This window comes from Strongylocentrotus purpuratus, unplaced genomic scaffold (genome assembly GCF_000002235.5).
Source record: "Strongylocentrotus purpuratus isolate Spur 01 unplaced genomic scaffold, Spur_5.0 spur5_scaffold_9, whole genome shotgun sequence".
Taxonomy (NCBI): Eukaryota; Metazoa; Echinodermata; class Echinoidea; order Camarodonta; family Strongylocentrotidae; genus Strongylocentrotus; species Strongylocentrotus purpuratus.
Window position 1 is genome coordinate 3,948,949 of NW_022145615.1, and position 3,105 is coordinate 3,952,053.

General features: G+C 36.9%; 1 long non-coding RNA gene across 2 annotated transcripts; it reads left to right on the forward strand.

The window, feature by feature from the left end:
* The first annotated feature begins 306 nt into the window (after nucleotides 1-306).
* LOC105437812 lies at nucleotides 307-2,816 on the forward strand. 2 transcript variants are annotated; one of them, XR_004062456.1, is made up of 3 exons: nucleotides 307-383; nucleotides 805-946; nucleotides 2,447-2,816. It is a non-coding gene; the product is annotated as an uncharacterized LOC105437812 (long non-coding RNA). The 2 variants fall into 2 exon arrangements; XR_004062457.1 differs by having other exon boundaries at nucleotides 308-383; nucleotides 823-946.
* Nucleotides 2,817-3,105: the final 289 nt, after the last annotated feature.

Here is a 3,105-nt window from a genome sequence, read left to right on the forward strand (position 1 = left end):
CTCTGCTTAAATGCTATGTATTCCACCTCTTCTTGTTATAATAAACTAATTCTACTTAGTACTACTTCGTGTTCATAGACCATAGAAACCACTGTTTGATGCACAAGTTAAATCTTCCATTTAGTTTTACTTTGTACTGTGGTTCATTAAATAGGAATGTTGATTTCCACACCATATTAAAATTAAGGCCAACCATGACATAAAAAATATCTATTCATTTGTATTATGCTAGATCTATTTTATTTTGTTAAGGAGAAAGGGATGCCTTGATTGTCGAATTGATTATTTCTTCTTTTTGTTCCAAAAGATGAAACTGAAGAGCTGGAAGGAGGACATTACAACATCTCTTATATTTGCAAGATGAAGCAGAAAGTCCCATGCAGGTACAGTTTTCAGGTTATTTAGCACACACATATTAAACGACCACCTATTAATTCATTCAAAAGGAAATGGAACTAAGTTGACATTGCAAGCATATATAGTGGAGGGTATATTTTATTCTAGTTATGCACCTAGTATACAAATATTGATGTCTTTTCTTTCTTTGTTTACAAAGGAAAATTTGTCCTTATTTACAGGAGGTCCTGTGTTTAGAAGAGCCATATCAAATGCACATCGTAAGCACTACATGTAGGGTATACACAAGACCCCCTCATTATTTTTTTTGTTAGGGGTCCTTTCACTTCTTGAGCAATGAAGATGAAGAAGAACACAAAATAAGATTGATAAAAGTCTATTTATAGGATGTATTATGGTTGATATATATATCCATCAGTATCATTTGTATCCTTTTTTCTCATGTAGGATGATGCTTCTCTACAGTGGATGATGAAGGCATTCTGGTTTGCAAACTCAGGAGAGGAACAAAGAACAGATGTTGACGGGATCATCTAGAGATGCGGGCCTACTACACTTCATACGAGCAAGTGTGCTAATATACATGAAGGTACCCCCAATAAATGTTTGTGGAACAAATGTCATGGAGAAAATTATAGATCTGAAACAGATATTTTTCATTGTCAGTTGACTTGTAAAAGAATAATTGACTTAATATCACAATTGTAATTTAGATTAAAAATTAAATGTCAATATAGATGAAATATAAGTCTACATTACGTATGTTTCAGTAGCATTATTTCCAGTACATTCTCTGGTCAAAGTTGTTTGGTCATTTTATGTCCCATACTTAACCGAGTATTATTCAATTACCGGTATGAGCACGAGTTGTATTACATTGTATTACTTATTTCATACCTTGTCTGATCCGAGCTCCAGCAGGCCTATCGTCTTAATGGGATCATCAGTAATAATCTAAGATGCGGTAAGTATTTAAACTAGTCTTGTACAAAAAATAGTTTAGGTTTGCCCACTAGAACCCCAAGTGAATTTCAGTACTTCCTTTTTCTGAGCAGGTATCAGGGTGAACAAGGGTGTCGATTTGTATCCGTGGTTGGGGGGGGGGGGGGGTGATAGGTGCCAAAATATTTTCGGCAATGGATCAAAGCAACCAAGAGGTAGACGCGTGTGGCAGGTTGCACCCCATCCCCAAGCGCGTAGCCAGGATTTCATTTTAGGGGGGTAGTGAGCACGCGAAGCGCGCTCCCTAGGGGGTTGGGTGCATGGAGGGAGGAGTTCCCCCATTCCCCCACGAAGCGCGAAAGCTTCGACGCTTCATTAAATTATTAAAGAAAGAAGACGATTCGTCGGAACGTTCTCGACTTTTAATCCTTGTTTGAATCAAGTTCCCCTTCCTCCGCGCGTAGCGCGGAAGCCCTGACGTTTCATTAGATTATTAAAGGAAGAAAACGATTCGATGTACCATTCTCGACTCTTAATCCTCAATGTTTAAACGAAGTTCCCCTTCCTCCGCGCGCAGCGCGGAAACTCCGACGTTTCATTAGATTATTAAAGAAAGAAGACGATAAGTCGTATCGTGTCCTTGTCTGAATGCAATTCCCCCCGCCCTCCCGCGCAAAGCGCGGAAGCTTTGACGGTTCAATAAATTATTACTCTTATTCCTTGTCTATATTTTCGCCCATCTCGCGCGAAGCGCGGAAGTTTTCACGTTTCATTAAATCATTAGAGAAAGAAGACGATTCGTTGTATCGTGTCCTTGTCTGAATTCAGTTTACCCCCATATACGGTTGTCTCATTTATTTCGTATATATGTATGAAAATGAGATAGCAAAATGTGTATATTGATGGTCATCTTGCGAGTAATGACCATGAACTACTCTCATCAGGCTCTTATCATTAATATTTCTCTTTCTTTTTTTATGGTGAATTATTGGGGGGATGATTGTACAGGCCATCCCCCCACCTGAAATATTGGGGGGGATATATCCCCCTATCCCCCCCCCCCCCCGGGATCAACACCCATGAGGGTGTATGTTATTAGTCATTGTTGATTTTTTTTTATATCTTATTTCAATTTTCCTTTCAACAGACTTGGGTTATATTTTTTTCTGAAAACTAGGCTACAACTTTAGTGATGAATGCAGAAGATATCTACACGAGACTACGTCTTAAAGATGCCACCTTCATGTAATGAAAGAGGACAAAAGAGATGGGTTTAAACTGGAATATTTACATGATATTTATTTGTTATTTGTATTATATGTTTGTAGAATACTACATTCAAGAAAGCTAATGAAGTTTATCATCTTGTCGACTTTCAAATAATTAAAGATAACTAATCCTCAACGAATAAACATTAAAATTCTAACAATGTCAACTACCATCTTATAGGATGAAACTGAGGACTGGGCAGGAAGATTCTCCTTCAAATTTGAGTGATAAAGGTCTATCAGTCTATATTAAAGATTAAAGTTAATTAGACTTGAAATCATAGGGCTTGATGACTGACAGAAATTCGAAGGAAATTGACCATGTCGATTTCGAGTAAACGTGTGCACAAAAAAGTGTACGGAAGAAATAAAAATAAAGAATAAAGAATAAAGAAAGAAAGAAAATTCTAACGAAATCAATAGGTGATCTGTCATCGACAGACCACCTAATAATAAATAAATAAATAAATAAATAATACAAATCTTGACGAAATCAAAAGGTGATACGTCTACGTACGTATCACCTAATAAATAATAA